This window comes from Limulus polyphemus, unplaced genomic scaffold (genome assembly GCF_000517525.1).
Source record: "Limulus polyphemus unplaced genomic scaffold, Limulus_polyphemus-2.1.2 Scaffold1057, whole genome shotgun sequence".
In the NCBI taxonomy this organism is placed as follows: Eukaryota; Metazoa; Arthropoda; class Merostomata; order Xiphosura; family Limulidae; genus Limulus; species Limulus polyphemus.
The window spans coordinates 111,128-126,343 of NW_013666667.1; the positions used below are offsets into that span (position 1 = coordinate 111,128).

At 32.1% G+C, this 15,216-nt stretch overlaps 1 pseudogene; it reads left to right on the top strand.

Annotated features, from left to right (window-relative positions):
* The window catches only part of LOC106461910, a 100,478-nt pseudogene that overhangs the window by 58,804 nt on the left and 26,458 nt on the right, over positions 1-15,216 (top strand).

Here is a 15,216-nt window from a genome sequence, read left to right on the forward strand (position 1 = left end):
TTCTGGATAGCAGCCTTCCCTGCCGTGGCATCTTCCCTGTGTTGAAATTGCTGGCATTGAGCTCTCTTGTGCCCAGGTTTGTTACAGTGCCATCAAAGTACCTCAAACCTCTCTGAGAGCTGCCCTTTTTTGGCCTTGAATCCTGATGACTGTACCAACCTTGGTACTTCTCTGCTGGACTTAACGTATGATTCGAATTCAAGAGCTCTGGCCATTGCATCCTGCATAGTAGAGGGGTGTGCTTGCTTCACTTGTATCTTCAGTTGTGGACTGTCCAAGGTGTCTACAAACTGATCCCTCGGCAACAGCTTGAGGACATCGGGTGATGCAGTTGGGTAGGCTTTGTGTGCCATACTTTTCAAGTCCTGTGCCAGCTTTTGCAGGCTTTCCCCTTTAGCACAGACTCTAGTCACAAACCTAGCCCTGTGGACTTTAGACTGATTTTGAGTTCCATACCTGAGTTATAGAGCAGCTACCAGTGCTCTATAGTTGTGCCTGTCGTCTGCTGATAACTGTCCAAGTATTTCTAGTGGTTGTCCCTTCAAGCTCGTTGCCAGGTACACTGCTTTCTGCTCCTCCGTCCATCCAATCATTTGTGCTCTATATGCTTCCCATGGTGCCTCCCAATCAAATTTCTGTGGCTTTCTTCATACTAGATCACCCCTATTGCTGACACTTATGTCTGGAATATGACTTCTGGTAGGACTGAAGATGTCTGCATTAGGGTTTAGCTGCGGGGTCTGGAAGGGGCTTTCTGTTGTCTGGGGCTGATTAGATTTATAGATAATGTATCATCCCTGTGTAAAAGACAATAAATTGTCCTTTAATGTTTTTAATTCATTTTGAAATTTACTAATATTTTCCATTTGTACTTCTTGTTTCCTTTCTTGTTCCAGTTGCCACTGGTGCTGGTTTTCCTGCCACTGCTGTAGTCTCTCTTTTTGTTCATTTTCTTTCTCCTCCAACCAGTGCTGTAGTCTCTCTTCTTGTTTATTTTATTTTTCCTCCAACAACTGCTGTAATCTCTCTTCTTGTTTCTTTCCTCGTTCTTCTTGTTTCTTTTCCTGTTGTTGTATTGCTGACATCAAATCTGCTAAGTCTTAGTTTGATTTGCCACTTCTCATTTCCATCTCCTTTTTTTCTTTTCTGTCCCACTCTCTGACACCAATTTGTTACATATCTGCTTGTTTGATCATTTCCGGTAAAAATTCTTTCTGAGTGACTTCAGCGATACAAGTCCCTTCTTGATTAAAACTAGTTTATTCTTTCTCGTTACAACTTTGACAAAACACAATTTCCACAGTCACTTTAAACTTAACAACCTTTATAACACATGCTATAAATCGCAGTGATTCACATACTTTACTTACGGTGCCTATTGTTCGATTGACTCAATTATCTCTATCTTCAATCTATCTGCATATCTATCTTTTTCACTGACTTTATTTGCCGGGCTTATATACTAAAAAAGAGGGCGTCTGGAACAAACTAGAGTTGCCAGGAAAATTCATGATTCTTCGAGAAACTCCAGCGCGCATGCTCTCAGCGTCGCGTGACTTCCGCTGTCGTAACAATAGCAAATGTACAACAAAGAATAATCACATGTACTGGTATGCAAATACAACAAACAAAATGTAACGTTGTTCTCAAAGCTTGAAGGCAAAGATTGTATCATTACAGATTTAATGACCAGTTTCCGTCAATGTCACAGTGTAATGTAACAAAAGACGAGGAACAACAAAGTAATCTCGTCCGAACGAAATAATGTTTCATCTAAGATAATACAACACAAATTAATGAAATATAAACAGATACGGTAACATACTTTCTGAGCACAAGTGTTTGCTAGAATAAGTGAACACAAATAATGCATCCAAAATAGACAACAGCGACACACTTGGTGTAAGTTGCCAATTATCGACAGCATTTACAACCGCTACATTAACACCAACTACTTAAAAATTAGCAATAGCTGTATGCAGTGGTAATATATACGGAATACACATACTTGATTTCAGATAAGCATAAGAAACAGTAGAAAGAACCGCCACCATCGTCTGAGTACGAAAATCTACTATATTTATCTTCCATTGTTTAAAACTTGCGGAAATCCATGTATAGACAGCAAAATCGGGAACCTTTCCTGTTACAGTTTCTAATTAACGTGCTAGAAAATAAACGAGTTGTAATTTCCAACTAACATGCGCGTTAGAAAAACATCGAATTTTCTTTACTTGGAAAATTGAGGAGGTCGAGATAAGTTTAAAATTACTCTCTCGGTTTTGCTGCAAAAATTATGTGTGATCCAACGCCACAGTAGATATGACTTGCAATAATTTTATAGTGGAATCATAAAAGAGATTTATAGCTTTAGCAAACCATCGACAGTAGATCTCCAGCCTTTCTTGCTTACTTTTCTGCGATCCTTATTTGTAGATTTTAAGTTCTCAATTTTTAGTTATATTTTATGTTGGCTTTTTTAATGCTCAGGAATGGGCAAATATATACCTAAAATAAGACATAACCTACACTAAGGGTCTATAAAATTTTACCAGTAGAAAAGCAGCCTTTTCAAATAAAATGAATGCGCCTAAAGCATAGCTTTAAATATAGCTCTGTGTCTTTTAAAATAATGATTAACTGGGCCAGGTAATTTTGTGCCTGTGGTTTCGTGTAAATGAGTTTAAAACGCGTCGAGTACAAAATCAGTAGCTCAGAACAAGATCGCATCTATTATGCATTTATAACCACGTAAATCAACTTTTAAGTAGGTCGTGGACATTCGCAGCGTTTGATATAGTATATCTGTCTAGGTTCTGGTGCAAAATATTCACCCTATTTTTCTGTAGGTTTGTGAAACAATAACATTAATAATATGAACAAATGGGCAAATCTTGATTTTCTCTACAATCGTGAAATCACTTATTTTTCTTATTATCAATGCTTGGGTAGCTTAACTATTGAAAATGAAGGTTTTGAGTGTTGCTTTAAGACTAAGTCTGCTTTTTAAGGTGTTTTTTTCCCCAAATGTTATATTAGAGTTTTGATCAAGTTCCTTTGCGATCCCTATTATGCAACACTATCGTGATTCATGAGGAACAATACCACTTAAGTATCCATATTATTAATTTCAGTAGATAAAAGGGTTAATAAAAATATAAACTCATAATTCTGAAAAGTACAGTATTTCAAAATTAAAAATCTTCAAGATCAATAACAATATCGAGAAACAATGAGCAAGAATTTGTTTTAACTCTATATTATGAACTAACTCATTAAGATCATATGCAGGGTTTTTAGTTCAGTGGTTAGACCACGAGATGACATACTAATGTACATAATAATGGTTGAAGACGGCTTGAATGAGTTCATTTGCTGTTGTGTTAAACTTATATTAAAGTTTTTCTTCATTACCCATTCAAGCCGTCTCCAACAATTATTAGTCTCAAAGTGGGTTCCTCGTCATTGAATTTAATGTACATAATCTTTCACAGTATTAATATCAAACGTCACCGCTAGGGGGAAGCTTGTACGAATTTCATAAAGCAAATATACTGAAATTCAACATGATCTAGGTAAAACTTAAGAAGGCTGTTAGCGCTTTAATATAATTAAAAATGCATAGTTGAACTAAACGATAGCAAGAATAATGAATAAACTATATACAAAATTACAACAAAATAATAGCAGAATTCTCTATCTCGCAAATTTGTATGAAGAAAACCCACCGTACATATTTGTGTAACTTGTAAGTACAAATATGTTGTTGACATTATATCTTATTTTTTAGTATAAAATCCATGGGGAGTATAGAAAGTGATTACGAAGCTATCATCAATTCAATTCTGAACGTCTTGAAAGTATTACGGTAGTTCCAGTGTTGTCACGTTTTAGTTTAATTTTGTATATGAGGTATATCAAGTTAGTAGAGTAAAAACCTGTTCCCCAGTTATTACATATATATTTCAACTACTTAGAAAATGTTGGTAAAGGCTGTCTTGGTCTCTTGCTACACAACTTGTTTCAAAATATGTTTATGCTACTGTTAGGTTATGCCACCATTTTAATATACAGATGTGAAAAGTTGAAGTTTATAATTTGATATGAAAATTATCAAGATAATGTTAATTGTCAATTATTGCATTTTGACACATAGATATGCTTAAATAAAATGTTTTTAATTGTGTACCAGTTTTAACGTTGAATATTATTTATTATGTTAATTTTGAAATTAGGATATCTTGAAGACTTCATAATCTTTTTGAAGAATGTGACTTCCAATTGTTAACTTATTTTTTTATGTCTAATTGCAAGGTTTGATAAGACTATAAAGGTGAAGCTTCTATGTAATAATGGAAGTAGTAAAGATGAAGATTGAACCATTTTCTGATGAGGAGCAGGATGCCTTGTTGCACATCAAGTTGATGAAAAAGGAAGATGAAGCTTTCACAATAACTAGTTGTAAGTGTATATATTTAAATGTTTTGTCTTCTTCCCAACCTAAGTATTGTGAATTTTAGTTGATTTAATTCAGCAGTGCACCTGAATTGATTGGAATTTTGGTATTTTTTACAGAATTTCATTTCCTGTCTGAGGGATTTATACTAGTGATTAAAATTAGGCTGCATTCTTTTAATTAATTTGGTCTTTGTCAGAAACATGAAAGCAGTGACACTTTCATAATCTTATTGTATATCTATGAATGAGGTAAAACCTGAGTACCTTCATTGTACTTACCTACACTTTTCTACATACCCATTCTCTTTGTGACTGATTAGCTGTTTTGAAAGCTTCTCCTTCTCTAATTGAGACCTTGCTCCCTGTTCTTTTTCATGACAAAATATTTGATTAGCTTTTGCCAGCAGAGTCTTACACAGAACTATAGTGACAGCAGTTATGGGAAGGGGACATATGATGAATTGGAAGAGTACTCTAAAGAACAGCCAATAAGTTGGCAGCTGAAGGGTAGCTTCTTTGGACATCAGAAAATTAATATAATAATTTACAGTTGTTATATAAGCCAAATATGTAAGAGTGGGGTGCTGTAGCTCACCCATCACCCGAGTTATTACATCTCTGGTTCCAGAGCTTTCCATCTCTTGCAATTGACTTCTGTAGAACTATATTCAAGGTTGAATTGGGCTCAACTGAGAAATAATAAATGCTTCAACGGTGCAAGAAAACTTGTATCCTTTTTTTTCCAATGGTGTCATGACATTATTGGTCATTCTTTCACAGAATTTTTTGGCTGTGACATAAAGCCATCATCCACTTGTCCAGCATAAGACGTTGCAGTTGTTGACCTCTTTTATCTTGGACATACCAGAAAATTCTATCTTATAGAGTATATCCCATCCATTTTATAGAACAAGACAACTTCAGTGATTTCTGGACTGTGTGCTTTTGCCAAAACTGGGTAGATAGAGAAGACTAAATGGGGAAAAAAATTTTATATTTATAAAAACTGGTAATAAGTACATATGATTACATATCAAAAAGGAATAGTCATATATTAAATAATTCAACCTTAAAATATTTCTTGCTTTCCACTAATATTAGAGACATTGCTTATTCATTCAGATATTCATATTCATTCCTTTCAAATTTTTTGTGTTCATTGCACTACATGTATTTTGTGCATGTTTTGTATGTGAAGTAGCCACAACCTACCTATAATATATATATATATATTTCAAAATAAAACGTTTTGAAACCAGTAGGTTAGAAGTAGTAAGAGCCAAAGAAACAATTTTTTTTATTTTACTGCTGGGTTTGCATCAACTTTCTGAAGTAATAGCTAAGAAATTTTTTGTTAACAAGCATACTTTTGATAGCATTTTAATTTTAACACTTCAAGTTTAGCCTAATTATAGTTTAATTTAGTATGATTTTTGGAGAGATCATGTACAAAATGGTTACTTACTATCAGAGTTGTGCAGTATGTGAAGGTGTCCAATATGTTAATAGGTATATCTCGCTCCAGGTATGCTGTGGAAAAACCTGAGCAATATAGAGTTCAACATTCTTGAAGCTTCTTAACTCCATAAAACCTGATGAGCCTTCCTTCCTTCTTTTAAAACTAGGAATATTTCTTATCCATACTGATAATCTCCTTGCACACAATGGATATTTCAGTGTTTGTTCTTTCCTTTAACTTTTCCACTCAGACCTCATAATTATCTCTGTCCTTCCCTTCAGCTGCCAACTGATCTGCTGTTCTTTAGAGCACTGCCAATCCCATTTCTGATAGCATTTTAATTGTAACACTGGGGAAGGACATTTATGCAACAAAAACATAGTAACTCTGTGCATTCCTCACAAAACCTCGTAAAATTTCATTAAAGTTTATAAGTATTTTGTTCCCAAAGAATGACATTATTATAAGTATATCTTTCTAATAAAAATGTTATTTATATGTAGTAGTTATTTGCACTCAAACTGTTAAAATAGTTCAAGTGCAAGATGATTTCCATTTTAAGTATAGAAACACTTTTCGTCATCATATAGTTTTTCATATTTCAATCAAATAACCTCTAGAACCTCATAAATGAATATCAAAAGGTTTTTAAAGTAAATGTTTATATGTTATTTTTCATTTTCTTTACCATATCACTAACTCTAGCTGTTATCATCAATGTGCAATGAAATGATTAAAATTAGGAAATTAAAAAACAACAACATACCTTTTGATTTTTTCTAGAATATCTTTAAAGATGTTGTTTTGCTTATGTTAATAATTTCGGGTCTTTTTTTCTTTTTGTATATCGTTAATTTTTAATGTTTTATTTTCCATTCTTGTCCTTTACCACTTATTATTTATCTCGAGATAAGTCAGTGGTGCCCTCGAGGCATATTACAGTTTTTTTGGAGACATGTTCAACCCTTCGGCAGAATTTTCATTCGGCATGTAATATCGTAAGTCTCGAGAATGGACTCAAAGTATGATGTATATTTAAAAAATTTTAAACCTTTTAATTATGCATTTTAAAATATAACTAATACATAATTATTTTAAAATATAACTAATACATAATTATTTTAAAATATAACTAATACATAATTATTTAAAATATAATAATAAGATCTAAATACAATTTAAACTGTATCCCTAACTTTAACATATTTAGGTAAGAAACAACTGTAAGTGCTATAGTTGATCAACCAGCCAACAATAATACAGTCAGTTACATTTACTTCGTAATGAGAACTTGGTGCCAATTTCAAAATAACAGTTGTAAGATTACACTGTAAAATGAACTCTTTCTAAAGATTATACACGTGTATGTAACATCTACATGGAGGCTATAAAGCTCAAATAAATCTGTTGAAGATGATCGTGGCAACTGTCAGGAGTTGAAAAAATTATTACATTTTTCAACTGTATTCATTCAGAGTACTTTGAAATGAGTGAGTTGAAAGGTTTTGTAAGCAACTTACTGTCTAGACGTACCTCTACTAAACTACCATTGCATTATTGAAGATACAGGGAGCCAAAGTAGAGAATTTTCATAGCTCGTTGGTCACATGACAATACAGTTGAAATTTAAATAGCTTTTTAAAGGTTTCATTTGATATAAAGGACTTAAATCCTACATAACCTAAATCTTTTAATCATAACATATATTATAATGTTAATTTCATTCACATACATTGATGTCAAATTTTGAATGTAGCACAGTGAGTTGCACAGAAAAGGGTTTAAAGGGGTCCCCATCGCTAAAGGGTTAGAAGGTATATCTGGTTTCAGGTATGCTATGGAAACATCTGAGCCACATTAAGTTTGACATTCTTGTAGCTTTTTTCTCCATAAAGCCTGATGAGCTTTCCTTCTCCTTTTAAAACCAGGAATATTATCTTATTTCTGTATTGAATGGAAATACCATGATATATAAAATGAAGACTACTCAAACTAGAGTTGAGGAATTAGTAATATTTGCTAAATGATTGTACAATGGCCCCAGCAGAAGACTTCCCTGTCATCAGAAGTTTAAAAATAAATTATCACCAAAAAATTGTCAATGAGAGTTGCCAGCAGCTTGCCTTCTTATAATCAGCATTCAGAAATAATGGTAGTAGCAGATAGCCTTATTCACATTTGATAACAAAAACTGTGGGCAAGTTTTGGGCCAATAGGAATCAAATTTGAGAGCTTCGAATCATGAAAACCACTTTTCCCCATTGAAGAAAGAAAAATCGAAGCTGAACAAACTAGGAATATAAAACGGAAAACCCATTCTATAGCTTTTTATTTAACAACAATCAAACATTTTATTAGTGAATTTCTTTTCCCTCTCAAAAACATAGTTCATTGAAGAAAGATAACACAGAGATCTGCTACTTTCTTCTGTTTCTGCTACTTTTGTTGCACCAGACTAGTTTTGTTGAACTCACAGTTCATCAGTATCTTGTCCTGAATCTAAAATAAATAAAATAATAGCCTAACGTGCAACAGTTGTCAGTATGTAAAATGGCTGCTCCAACTTTCTTATACTTCATAAAAGTGGTTAACAAAACAACCTAATGGATTCTTTAGCTGTTAAAAGTAGAACCTACAAAGGTGATATCAAAACCAGGAACATCAGTTTAGCATTAGAAATAGATAAATCATTTAATCTTAAGAGATTTATTTGAGGGCAGTTTTAAGAAATTATAATACATAGAATTACATAAGGAAAAAAATGATTTATATTGATGCAGTTAATAACTACTGCTAAGAACATTTTTGACAAGTGTATCTTAAAAGCTACAAAATGAGTGGTTACATGAATTGCCCCTATATTTGAAACTGGAGAACTATCAATATAGTACTAAGAAATTTCTATTGTCAAACTTGCTATCTCACTAACTCTGTCAAATTACAGGAAAGGCTACTTTTTATGACAGCTTTACAGTGTTTTGGGGCATGACAAGTATTCTCCTAACATTCTAGCCCATCTCTGTGATTCTGGGTAGTTTGCTGAAAACTAATGAACCTTCAGAATGTACTTTACTAGTTATCTAAGTTAAGGTTTGCTGCATTACTGTGCTGCTATTGATAAATGATTCATTATTATGGAATGAAAATTTCTACCTACTGCATAAATTCAACAATTGCAAATCTCAGTTTTTATGTTACATTATATGATTTCTTCAAGCCATGTTGAATCCCTTACAATTAAGATCTCTTACTCTGGTTGAAAAATAAAATCTGCATAGTCTCGCTCTTGTAACATGAGTCTGTTTTCATGCAGTTTTGTCTATTTATGTAGGAACTATTTAATATTATCATTGAAATTATTCCATCCTCTAATGGAGTACTGGAGGGTGATGTTCTCTGAAGGTGAATTGGAAATATTGGTTGGTTTCCAACGTCATCATGCACATGCAATGGATGTCTCATAGTTCCAGTCAGGATGAGGGTACACCATACTGCTTAATTTTCACATACTTTTACTTTCTTACTCAATGTTCCTATTGCATAGACCTTTGCATTCTAAGGATTAACTAACTCTTTTCAATTCTTCCCAGATGCTTGCTGACTTGGTTGAATTTGCTAGATTTATGAGTTTTGGATGATGTGTATTTTAACTTCAGAAGTATGTTTACTCTTTACAGGAAAATGCTTTGCTTTCTTAACCTGGCTACCAGTTTAATGACCATTAGGAACTACAACTAACAATGTGCATGGCAGTCCAGGTATATTTTCAAAATCTGCTTTTTGATGAAAATTTATTCTTTTCTATGCACCTGTATATCATGTAGGAAATTATAGAAGAGGCCTGTTCAGCTAAATACATTGTATGGATTTTGATTATGATTTAGTGAAGTGTAAGTTATATTGAATCTTGTTATTGACAAATTTACATTATATGTTCTTCTAGCAACAGGAGAAGCTGATTTCTTGGAAGAAAGTTCCAAACAAACCATTTTGAAGTTTGGTGTAGCAAAAGAGGAGCAACAGGAAAAGTTTGATGGAGCATCAGAAAAAACTGAGGTAATTTGTAGATTAAATCTTTTATGGTTGTGTTATTAAAGATAATATGTAACTGTAATTGTGTCTTTATGGACTTTGTGAATAAACTTGGTACAGCTCTTCTTGCTGCAGTAATATTGATAGTCTACAGGTGTTTCCATATAACTTACTGTACACTTTCTACTAATTACTTATGAAAACTTCATCAGCTGTATAAAACAAGAACCTAAAGTTTTGGATTTTTCTTCTAATTTTAAAAGTTATTCCATGTTGAATCACCCATTTACATTTATAGTTGTTTAGTATGTTATAATAACCCTTTTCACATGGGTCAAAGGCCATGTCATTGCCTTTATTGACTTGCATTCAAAATTTTATTGAACTACTATTTTATGAATTTATGTCAATAAGTTTGGTATCAAACTATAGATTATAATTCAGATTTTAATATTATACCTTACTCAATTTCTTAATTTAAAATGAATAAAAAAACAGTTAAACATCAATTTTTGTATGGTATGTTGAATGTAGCACTGGTTCAGATGTTTGTGATGTCCAAATACAAAGTCTGTAGTTTTGTACAAATTAGTAACTCAAACTACCGATATTAATAAGCTAGAATATAAAATAAAAACCTCCTATCTTTTCTATTTATTGAGATATCACTCATGTACTGAATCAAACACAGTGGTCCCATTCATCTCTTTCTATTTTTAGAAACTCTCCCTTAAATACACTTAATTCTGTCTATGACGTGTGAATAACCAATCAAAAGCTCAGAATGTCCCCCTAGTGGCTTTCTCAGACATTTTCAAGTATTATGACATTATCTCGTTCTTTTGATACAAATCTTCATGCTGGTAAGATTAATTTTTAGTCTGCTCAAAATTTCATATCTTTTTAGACCCAAACACAACTTAATTATTAAGCTTGATAAATTATGGTGGAATTTGATGGTATCGATATAAATAACCAAAAAATCATAAGTTACTATAATGTATATATAAAACGTAAACAAAATATATTTTGTTTCACATCCTTCTCGTTCGAAATTTTATAAGGCTTAGCAACCACGACAAGCAGCAAATGAGTACAAAGGTCATAACTAGAGGAGATAATTGTTTGCTTTACTTCTTTATTTACTGTTCTGTGTTTTAAAAAGAAAAGAAGTTATTTGTAAATAGTAATAATGTATATACATATGTTATGTATATTAATTGAAATGTGACTGTATTTTACAAAATATTAGTCACTAAAACACAGCCAAGACAGGTCACTTTGTAAAGACTAAAGGTCAGTTTCATATTATTGGATATGGTAATATGTGTGCTGAATCATTGTAATTTCTGTATTATTAGCCAGGCACAGCTGAAAGGTCAGTATAATAAAAACTATAAATATATATAAATGTATAATGTTATGAGATTTAAGCTATTTAGTCTAAATATTTGTGTTTTCGTGTTAATTTGTAAACATTCTAGAACAGAAAATGCATAATTTATATTTATTTTCTAATTTTTTATGGTGCTTATGAGATTGGTCAAATGAACTGAACCCCTACAGAGATTTGTTAGTGAAAATAACAGATAAAATATAAGGTTTTTCTTAAGAAACATTTGATAACTACCTGGATGTTATAAAGATTTCACATATGAAATTTGAAATTTTCTGATGCATAAAAGTATATTTAATCTTAAAACGAAAATTATTTTGCATGTTGGATAGCTAACATGCAAAAAGAAAAAAAAGGCATGAGAAAAACATTGCTTAACAAACCATAAGACTTAATAAAAAAAAGCCAATACTTTGTGTATGAAAGCCTTGTAATGTTTTCTGATAATCTGCCAAATTTTGTGAACATACGCTTACTAATTTACAAGTTATAACATTAAAACTATAACAAGCACAAAATGGTTACAAGGTCAGTCCCAGGGACCGAACCCATGCTGAAAGAGTTAAACTGTTCTGGAACCCCATCTCATTGTTTTATTCCATGGCTGGTGATGCTCTGTGTGATAGCTGTGCTTCTTCACCATAGCCCTACAGCAGATAGTTTCCACTGTGTTTAATAAACTCTCAAATTATTTATGTCCAAGTCGCTGTCTCCTTTCTATCCATTTATCAAAGTCAGTTGGCATGGTTATGTAGTGTGGTTGTGAACTCTAAAAAATCTGACATTGGCAAGCCAGCCTGGATTATACAGTGGTAAGCAGCAGCAGAAGACATGAACAACAGCTGTAGTGGTGGCTAAAATACTGAAGGACCACTGTTCTTTAACCCTTTCGAGACTGGTTAAGGGTGAAAGGCGATTATTAAACTTCCCTTCCATTATGGGCTGGGTGCAATTCACCCAGCTCGTGACCACGAATGTATTCATGAGAGTAATTATACTATAACTTTTGATAATGTACGTGTATCTTCACAAATTTTCGCAGGTTATTGGTGAATATTACAAGGCTTTCATATACAAAATATCATGTTTTTAAACTAAGTATTAAGAGTGTTTAGTTAAAGATTTTGTCGTGAAATTTTTTCTTTCAGAATGTTGACAATCCAACATGCCAAGTAATTTTGATTTTAAGATTAAAAATACTTTTCTTTATCTGAAAGTTGTCAAGTTTCAATGGTATAAATCCTATATCCTTCTAAATAACCATCAAACTTTTAAATGAAACTTTATATTTTATTTGTTATTTTATCATCCTTAACCTTATATGGTGTCAGTTGATTTGACTGACCTTATAACCGTCCTAAAAAGTAGGAAATAAATCTAGATTACTCTTTATTTTGTTCTAGAAGGACTGCAAGTTATGACAAGCTATTTATACTTATTAATTTGTTTTATTGACATTTGAACCATGTCTGACTAGAAATATCTCGACACAAGTTGAGAATTACGCGCCGCATGTGCAGCTCATGTTACCGTATCAAATAGTGTAATACACAAGCTAGTTGCTAGTATACCCTATGAAGATTTTTATTATTTTTCTTTCATTATGTCACCTAATAAGTTTCTATTTTTATGATTTTAGTTACTTTTATAATAATAAATAAAGAAAACAAATGAAAAATAAATAACCTCATAATTAAATATCAAACACTCTTCATTAAAAATTTATATTTTATGTGTTATTTCCTCTACTGTAACATTATAATTGATTCTCTAAGATGTATAATGAAAGTAAAGGTTGCAAAGTGCAAAATAAGATGTATAGTTATTGTTATATTGATTGCAAAGTTTCAAAGAGTTTGTACTTCTCACCTTTTTACACTTATTTTCTGTAGTAATTTTATTGTTAGGAGCTGACTTAGAAACTTGATGAAACAAATTTAATAGCGTTCTCTATCTTTTATCAGTATGGAACAATAAGCTCTAAAGCAAAATTCCCGAGAGTTACTGCTAATCTTTTTACACCTATTTCATATGTTTATCTATTGTTGGTGGCTGAATTAGAAGCCTGCTGAATATATAGCAATGAATCCCAGCTCCTAACTTAGTTTGACACCATCAATATCAAATAAGCTCATGAGGTGCAAATCCTAGAGCTATCTATGGTTTGAAAGCACAATGAGGTAGAATTTATGAACATGCAAACAGTATAATGGTTTCAACAAAAATTGTCAAAAGTATTATAAAATGTATATGTTATGACTTTGTAGAATGTCTGTGGGCCGATCCAATAAGTCAGTAAGCAGATGTATCTTACAGAAACTATTCAAATTCCGGCTCCGAGAACACAGTATGGTAGAATTTGCCAACTTCTTTACAGTACAGTGGTTGCAACAAGAATTGTCTAAAGTGCTTTATAAAAGTGAAAGAAAATATTTATGATATACAAAGTTGTATCCAACCCGATAAACTTAAGTATTTGGATGCTAGTTATCTTCCTTGGTGGTCAGAATTTAGTGTTGGTATAGGCATAAATGTATGTAAGTGCTTATGAATATCCTGTTTCCTATATTACCATACTTAGACAGTAACCAATAAATGTGTAATTTCCAGTAATATAAATATGGGTGGTTTTGATTGGACTAATATTCTTGACTTAGCCTTCTTGATTGTAACTTTAAATACAAATTATTTACCAGTGAACTGCAAGTTCAACCAGGTGTTTATGAAGTATTACCTGCAAGCAAGTAAACTTGGCAACCATATATTACGTGTGTGTTTGTATATATATATTATTATTATTATTTTCAAATAAATAATTAAATGTAAGTTATTTTTCTTCAAAGATAGAAAGGTAAATAAAAAAATATTTGGAAAACAATGATCTGTATTACTTACAATTACACGACGTCCTTGTTTGCACTCATGAGCCGTACTTGCTAAGCCTTGACAAAATTCACATGTGGAGATGGAAAAATAATAGTTTTTTGGACTTTATATAAGCATTTTGGAATACAAAAAAAATATATATATTCTTATACCAATACCCCCAAAATCCATTGTAATTTATCAGGATTCATAAATTGTATTTGGTTCTAAAAAAATATAATTTCTATTCACAAACTAGCCTTGATCGTAATACTTCAAACTTTCCAATGGTATAAGAGCTTTTCTCTTGTGGATAACTTAGGAAGAGTGACAGAATTATGTAAAGGAAATGTGTAGCATAGATAAACAAGTCTTCTCAAATGATGAAGTGGTGGGCATAGCCAGTATGGTGTATTTTCTAAATATCATGATATCTCAGCAAATGGAAAAGGTAGGAGGTTCTTATTTTATATTCTAGCTTACCAATATCGGATATTCGAATTTCTAATTTGTACGAAACTATAGACTTGTATTGTGGGTCATAAAATGTAATCTGACCAAACCCAGAAGGCCATATACCAGTGATACACAAAAATCGATATATAGCCTTTTTTTTATTTACTTTCAAATAAAGAAACTAAATAATGTATAATACTGAAATTTTAACAGAGTATTGTGGCTGATTTTTTGTGTGGTGTCATGTATAATACTGAAATTTGAATTATAGTCTACAGTTTGATGCCAAACTTATTGACATACACCTATAAAATAATATTTAAATAAAGTGTTGAATATAAGTCTACAAATGTGATGACATGCCCTCTGACCCCTACCTGTCTTGACAGGTTAATAGTGACCACTATACACTGTGTAAGGCTAAACTCGTAATCACCCCTTTTTTATTTGTTTGTTTTATCTTTTTTTTTTACTTTCTACACACTACTATATATGATGCAACAATACACAATTAAAGCAATGAGAAAAATTCAGAAGTTTCCAGTAACAT